Source organism: Amblyomma americanum, chromosome 5 (genome assembly GCF_052857255.1).
Source record: "Amblyomma americanum isolate KBUSLIRL-KWMA chromosome 5, ASM5285725v1, whole genome shotgun sequence".
NCBI lineage: Eukaryota > Metazoa > Arthropoda > Arachnida > Ixodida > Ixodidae > Amblyomma > Amblyomma americanum.
Genome location: NC_135501.1, coordinates 168,519,200 through 168,525,765, shown reverse-complemented (window position 1 = coordinate 168,525,765; position 6,566 = coordinate 168,519,200). Strand labels below are relative to the sequence as shown.

General features: G+C 49.1%; 1 non-coding gene across 1 annotated transcript; it reads left to right on the top strand.

Moving 5' to 3' along the window:
* Window positions 1-2,028: 2,028 nt before the first annotated feature.
* TRNAS-ACU (transfer RNA serine (anticodon ACU)) lies at window positions 2,029-2,100 on the top strand. Its single transcript has one exon. It is a non-coding gene; the product is annotated as a tRNA-Ser (tRNA).
* The last annotated feature ends 4,466 nt before the right edge of the window (window positions 2,101-6,566 follow it).

The following is a 6,566-nucleotide window of genomic DNA, read 5'->3' as shown; positions in this document are numbered from 1 at the left end:
TGCAATAAATAAAATCCCGAGTGCGGAGCAGTGGCAGAGGTTGCTTTCCAGCGAGGATCCGGCGGTCAAGGCAGGGCTGGTCTGGAAAGCCCACCTGGCGGAAAGACTCAGTGGGGCCCTGGAGTAGGGGCTCCAACCCTGCCACAAGATCCACAGACCACGTCAAAAGATGTGAAGAGTGGCTCGACACCGAAACCCATCCATATATTTCTATGAACAAAGTTACTACTACTGCTACTCTTCATGTTCACCTCCATGGCCCTCCTGATGTTATCGAATTGGAAAAAAAAAATGAGCCACGCGATGAGCATTTGTTTTTACCCCCGATGATACACTTTCATGATTTTACTCTAATGAATGTTTTTACTAAGCTGAGGCTTCACACAGGCTACAGGATTGCATCGTCGGTCTGCGACCGGGCACCGGTCTAGCCGCAGACGGCAAGTCCAGCCTCAGCCGTGGACTGCATGTCCAGCCGCAGGCTGCAGTAGACTGGTCTGCGGTCTGGCAGCAAGCGGCTTGCACTGAGGCTTCGTCCGGTTGGGTTTCAATCGGTCGCTCTTTGACCGACCAGTGGAAAGATAGAGGGAGGCAGCTAGAGATAGAGGCAGAGAGATAGAGGGAGGCAGCTATCGCTGAGATTTCTTCACCCGTCCTGGAAGAGAACTAAATGGCTGGAAACGGTTCTTTATATTTACATTATTTATCTCTTACTTTCTATCATTTCACACACGTGGTGTGGTTAAGAGGTTCTCTTGTGCTACGAAATTGAGTCGCAGATTCAGGGACACCAGGCCTTGCAGGCACATCTTTCTCTCTGGTATGCCCGATGTGCGACGCGCTGTTCTCGTTCAGTAACCTTCTCTTCCTTCTCTTCAGGTCGATTTCTCATCATCTGGTCCCACTCAGTATGGAGCAGCCGAATATGTACACCTCAATTCAGCATCGCCACATAGTTGAGAAAATCTATTGTTTTTTTTCCACGGGCAACTATCCCTAACATACTTTCACCCGGTATCAAATTTCCAATTCTGAAACAACGATCTCCGCGTTTTTTTTGTTTATACTTTTTTGCTTTCATTCGATTGAGCTTCGCGAAATCGGAGAGCAGGTTTGGCGGGCTTTCGTTTCTCGGCGCCGAAATCGCGATCACCGCCCGCCTACACAAACACGACCATAGCAGCGCCGTACGCTCTCCAATTTCAACTTCGGGGCTCCGCGTCAACGACAGCTCGGGCACCGAGCTCCACCGTGGGACGACGACCGTGACGACGACGAGTGCGGGACACGCGACTGGCTAGAGTAGAAGAAGCGTTCGAACCAGCGCCGGGAGAGCGGTCGGAGCAGCAGCAACATCGTCAGAGCACGAACACACAGAAGCAGCGGCAGACTGGGCGGAAGGTAGGTAGTAGCTAGGTGGGTAGGCAGACAGGCATAGACGCGGTCCTGGGCCCGCATCGCGGCAGGGCGCAGACAAACGCACGCACTCAGGGGCGCGTGCGGCGAAAAAGCCAGTCCTGCGGTGGCTGATCAGCGGAGCAAATAGGAAACTGAAGCCGGCGCCTGTCATCCAAGCCTATTATTCCGGAAATTGAAGAAACGAGCACAGCGCCCGACGGCAGGAGCGATTGGGTTACCTATACAGCGGGCAGGAGAGGCTGCTCTTCCCCTCGCCGGCTCACCGCGTTCTTCGCTCTCACCCTCCTTCTCCTCTGAGCTACATCATGCACAACGGCTCTGCTGCTACCCGGTCCTTTCTTGTGGGTCGGGAACTCGCTGTGCCGCCTAGGTGCGGGCAGACAGGCAGGAAGAGGTTGTGGGTGTGGAGGACGTATGGGCTGGGCTGATGGTGAGGAACTGTGCGCCAGGAAGACAGGGTTGTGTTGCGTGCGTGCGTGTGTGTGTGTGTGTGGGGGGGGGGGGGGGGTACGCACCTCCCCTGCGTTTGGCCGTTGCAGTAAAGCGTGCCGAATCACGCATCCACGGCTTTATGCCACCAAACGGGAAACAATCTCTCCCATTTGACCCGCCGCGGTGGCTCAGTGGTTAGAGCGCTCGACTACTGATCCGGAGTTCCCGGGTTCGAACCCGACCGCGGCGGCTGCGTTTTTATGGAGGAAAAACGTTAAGGCGCCCGTGTGCTGTGCGATGTCAGTGCACGTTAAAGATCCCCAGGTGGTCGAAATTATTCCGGAGCCCTCCACTACGGCACCTATTCTTCCTTTCTTCTTTCACTCCCTCCTTTATTCCTTTCCTTACGGCGCGGTTCAGGTGTCCAACGATGTATGAGACAGATACTGCGCCATTTCCTTTCCACAAAAACCAATTATTATTATTATCTCCCATTTGTGCGAGCTTTGGGGCAGCTCTTACGCGCGATTTTTTGGCTGGGGACAGAATGTGCAGCAACTTCCGAATGAGTGAAGAAAGAAAAAAACTGGCGGGAAATACGGCGCACGGAGGGCATAAGCTGAGGATCAGTTAACACACTGCGTTGTGTGTTGAAAACGTCGCGGCATGCGGTGCTGACAGCAGCAGCGGAGGGGATTTGAAAGTTGCCGGAGTAGTTTGCAAAGTACTCCGAACGGGTTACGTAATGGGTGGCTTGTAAAGTTTTAACTATTTTCTGTTTCATGCAATTCAGAACAATAAGATGATGCGCATTGATATGGGTAAATAGAATGCTGCCGCTCTTGTATTGGTTCCATTCAGCTTCCGTACCTTTTGTTTGGTCTTTTGGCACTGTTTCTCCTTTTTGTCAAAGTGCAGTAATTTGTCTAACTCAGAACTCAAGAAAACAGTAACTGTTGCTGATAATCCTTTATCCTCTAGCTTTATAATCATTTAGCTTTATTGACCCATAGAAAAGACCTAACAACGAAATACAGAAGTCGCCATCACCTGCTCATTTCCGAAGTAAAAGGGTGTGACGTCACAGCGTTGATGGTAATTTCCTACTTTCTTTTTTAATTAATGAAAAATGAAAATTGGTTTTTGGGAGAAATGAAATGGCGCAGTATATGTCTCACATATCGACGGACACCTGAACCGCGCCGTTAGGGAAGGGATAAAGGAGAGAGCGAAAAAGAAAGGCAGAAAGAGCTGCCATAGCGGAGGCCTCGGGGAGAGAGAGAGAGAGTAAACTTTATTGTTCCAATTGAGAGGTTTGGTTGCGTGCCCGGAGACTGCCGATGTCTTCCAGGCTGAGCGTGGTTGGCGCCCCTAGTCCAAGGCACCACTGTCCCTGGCCATCCGGCATGCGTGGCTCACTAGGTCCCTTTGGACCTTAAGCTGGCTGCTGGTTAGCCGGTCCTCCCACTGCTCTGCATTTGGGTCTTTATTATTTCGGAACGCTACATTGAGTGTACATTCCCATGTGATATGATATAACGTGGGGGTTGCCCCGCACCACGGACATGTATCCCTATACTGCTCTGGATACATCTTATGTAGGACATGGAAGTTGTAGAAGGTCCCTGTTTGGAGTCTTCTCCAGCATGTCGCCTCGTATTGTGTTAGCTGAGGGTGTGGCTGGGGGATTTGCGCCTTCTGCCTTTAATGAGGTTGAGGATAGCTGCGTACGTGAGCTCCACCGTCATCCCCGGGCCGTCCGAGGCATTTGACGCACCAGCTCGGGTAGTGAGCTCGCGAGCTAGCTTGTCTGCCTTCAGATTGCCTTTGATTCCAGCGTGTCCTGGTACCCAGTAGATCCTATGTTGGATATTTTCATTGGTTCGCTTCGTTTTCAAAACTATCTTTAGTGCTTTCTTATTGATTCTTCCTGCCATGTAGCGTCTGCACGCTTCCTCGGAGTCAGTTACGATTGTGAGAGATTTGTTGGTGCGATAGCCCTCGGCTGCCGCTAGGGCTACGGCTATCTCCTCTGCCTCAGCTATCGTTCCATCTCTCGTGGATGCACCGCTGATGAGGTCACCTTCCTTCGTTGTTACAACCGAAACTGTTCTCTTGATGCTTTGGCTGCGATTCCATGGATACAGTGTGGCGTCAGTGTACACTACTCGATCTTGTGTGGCTATCTTCGTTTCTACATATTTAGCCCTTGCCTGTCTTCTTGCTGCGTGGAGGTTTGGATCCATATTCCTGGGAAATTTCGACTACCTGGGGATCTTTAACGTGCACTGACATCGCACAGCACACGGGCGCCTTAGCGTTTCGCCTCCATCGAAACGCGGCAGCGATTTTCAAATATGATTTTCTCGCCGATCAATGCGTCTATTGGTGGCGTTCAAACGTCAACTTAGCGAGAAGGAACGACAGAGTCGATTTTTACCGAGAACAATAATAGGCTATTTCTTCTTTATTTTCTTGCTATTTATTGCCTGCTTTGCCACAGGCCTTAGGCATTTGTCCTTCTTCATCCTCTTTGATTGCTCTTAATGTTTTTTTTTCTTTCATGATGTTTTTTTTCTCTGGCTTGTCATGTTACTTGTTGGCTTTTAGGTGGTGGGCATATCGTTGTTTATGATACTGCTATTGGTTCGCAGGTTTTCAGGTACCTTTTTCACACTCCAATCACTGCTGTTATTTGCATTTATCTTTTACCGCACACATTCGCAACGTTCATTTTTCAGGCTTTCTTCATTAACACCTACATTCGTATATGCCTCTTTTTAATATTTTATTCCTCGGTCCGTGGCCACAGCAGTCGACTGCCCTCAAGGCATACAAGGCACTCTTTGCCTACTTGAGAGCGACTGGATTGAGTGACAAATTGTGACAGCGTTGTGTGCGCGTGTGTGTGTTATGCCTTTTTCCCTTCTTTCTTCCTCCTGTTAGTCCCCTAATCCCTCTTCCCCAGTGCAGGGTAGCCAACCGGAACCCCTTTCTGGTTAACATCCCTGCCTTTCCCTCCTCCTCTTTATCTATCTACCTATCTATTTAGTTCACTAGAACACTTCATGATTCATCTATATGTTCACCATGCTGCACGTTTCTTCCTTCGTTATCAAGATGACTCCTCTTCCAAAATTATTTTTTCTCTGTTGTTCTCAAGTCACCTTTGGTTCAGGAATAATTTGACAATTAAAGTTTGCCTTTGCTTGATGGTCAGCCTGTTCGCATGTGATTCAACGCCCTTTTTTGACGCTTGTTTCATTTGTTCGGTTTCGACTGATGCTATCCCTCTCCAGTGAGTCAGTCGCTCACTTGATAATCGTGCGGCCCAGTGTAGTCAGTATGTACTGTGCTGGCTCACAAAACAATAAAGAGCTGGCAGTCACAGCCGCCCCTGTCGTGTATGCCTTTCACGTCTTCGTTCGGTTTCGCTGGTTTCACTTGTATATATTTCTTCACCTCGCGCGCATTTACGCGCTGATCGCGACGGACACACACAATAGTGGGTCCATAGGCCTCGCTGCTAAGCAAGCACTATTCATTGCTGCTCCGCCATGCGGGATTATACGCAGCTATGAGCAGTGCGCACAGAAGCAGCAGCTAGCGCATATGCCTCACAACAGACGCGTCGGACATTTCGCAGTGCTGCACAGAATTACCGAAACAACGCGGAAGGGGGACTGAAATGCACGCTCAACGCGCATATACGTCGACCCCACTTTATAACTAATCGGCTGCAGGCGTGAAGGGCCCTGACATTCTCCGCGCAAAGTATGCATCCAAATCAGTGCAGAAATTTTGGGTTGAGGTCTCCGCTGGGAATTGGGGAGCGAGCGTGTCCATTCGCACCAATCTGGTTCCCCACATCCCTAACCCGAACTGAAGAGGGGGGAGAGGTGAGGTGAAAAGGTCTGGTTGCCGACGACACTGTCTGAGGATGGACTTCGAGCAAATCCGTCCCTCGGGATGGAATTCACTGAAAGCTACCAGTGTCATGAAGTCGTAAGTGAGCCCTAAAGTGCAAATTGAGCTGTCGTCAGCGGTTGTATATCCATCTGTTTGACGTTCATCTAGGCCCGTGGGACACTATCAGTTGGGTACTGTGTACTAATGAGATGCATGCGCGTGTGGGTGCTGCGTTTGTTTGTTTTTCTGGCGTCAAAATAAGAAAGCTTTCCTGATACCGTCGCTCGAAGGCGAGGTAAAGAAAAATAAGCCTCCGAAAAACGCCCCACTTGAAAGCATAATTGTTACTTTCCCCGAAAACGAAGCTATATAAGCTAGAATATCCAAACAACAGCCGTCCGTTCTGAGAGGGAACAACTTTTGAACATTCTATTAATGAATACTCCATAATTATGTGGGTCAAGCACATATTTTTCCTGTTTTCCATCTTTCCTCTCGGATTATATTATCCCAAAGTAAATTTCAATTTTACAACAAAAATAACGGAAAAATTCACGTTATTGTGAAAACTGGTCGCTTTCTTTCGTTTTGGAATCACCTGTATATTGCGGGGTTAAAAAGTAAACCAAGGGTGGATGGACAAACTATCTCTGGCGCTTTTAATTAAAGAAAAAAATAATTTAAATGCGAAACAGATTTTTTTCCCTAAATATATTCTACTCTGCCAGCAAGCGCAAGTGACGGGAGGGGATTCGTAAATGATTTGTCTACCTTCATAGTGCGTGAATGGCTCCCTAATATTACAC